The 1,023-nt window shown below is 43.8% G+C and overlaps 1 pseudogene; it reads right to left on the minus strand.

Moving 5' to 3' along the window:
• Positions 1–234: 234 nt before the first annotated feature.
• LOC110306484 (Ig heavy chain V region 108A pseudogene) lies at positions 235–692 on the minus strand (annotated as a pseudogene).
• Between the last annotated feature and the right edge of the window lie 331 nt (positions 693–1,023).

The raw sequence follows: 1,023 nt of genomic DNA on the forward strand, positions 1-1,023 counted from the left end.
ATAGATGCAGTAAAAAGATTAATAAGGTATTGTGCATGGTAGGCTGATCTTAAATCACCACGACCTATTTCTTAGATGTTAATTTACATAGTTGAAAAAGGCACTGTAAGAGTGTAATGAGTATGCATAAAAATTAATGTCCAAAATGATTATTTTTATGAGGCCTACAGGTTAATCTTCTCTGTATTCTCAGTCCCAGGGAAGCTTCCTGCTCTGCTAGGGTTTCTGACACAGTCAGGATGTCGTTGCACCACTGTGTCTTGCACAGTAATAGACTGCAGAGTCCTCAGATGTCAGGCTGCTCAGTTGCATGTAGGCGGTGCTGGAGGATTTGTCTGCAGTCAATGTGGCCTTCTCTTTGAACTTCTGATTGTATGCAGTATAACCATTGCTAGGATTAATGTATCCAATCCATTCCAAACCTTGTCCAGGCCTCTGTTTTACCCAGTGCATACTGTAACTGGTAAAGGTGTAGCCAGAAGCCTTGCAGGACATCTTCACTGAGGCCCCAGGTCTTGCCAGTTCAGCCCCAGACTGCTGCAGCTGGACCTGGGAGTCGACACCTGTGGACAGAAAGGCATAGTAGATGTCACTGTCACCTCAGATTCTGTTTCCTCTACAGATTTTGAACTGGTGAGCCCCTTACCTCCAGTTACTGACATCAGGAAGAGAAAGATCCAGTGCCTTTCCATGGTGAGTCAGAGTTTTTAGTGTCTGTGGAGAGTACGCTGATCGTATGTTTTTTTCAGGGTGTTCACAGCCTTGTATTTATTGTCATTAGACTAAAGTAATTTGAATATTCATGAGCAAGGTACTTCTTAGATAAATATCTATTACAGCTGGAGAAGAAGGAAGGAGAAGGCACAGGGTAGGGCACCAGGATGCTGAGGTCCAAGTACTAAAACTCAATATGTACCCCATACACCTTCCTTGAACCCTGTGCAGAACTGTGCATATAACACCAGAGAGTCAACTCCAGACATTTCTGGCCTGATATTGTCCCTCCTCAATGGGACAATGTGA

The sequence above is a fragment of the Mus caroli genome, unplaced genomic scaffold, assembly GCF_978045245.1.
Source record: "Mus caroli unplaced genomic scaffold, Mus_caroli_1 scaffold_14, whole genome shotgun sequence".
Lineage (NCBI taxonomy): Eukaryota > Metazoa > Chordata > Mammalia > Rodentia > Muridae > Mus > Mus caroli.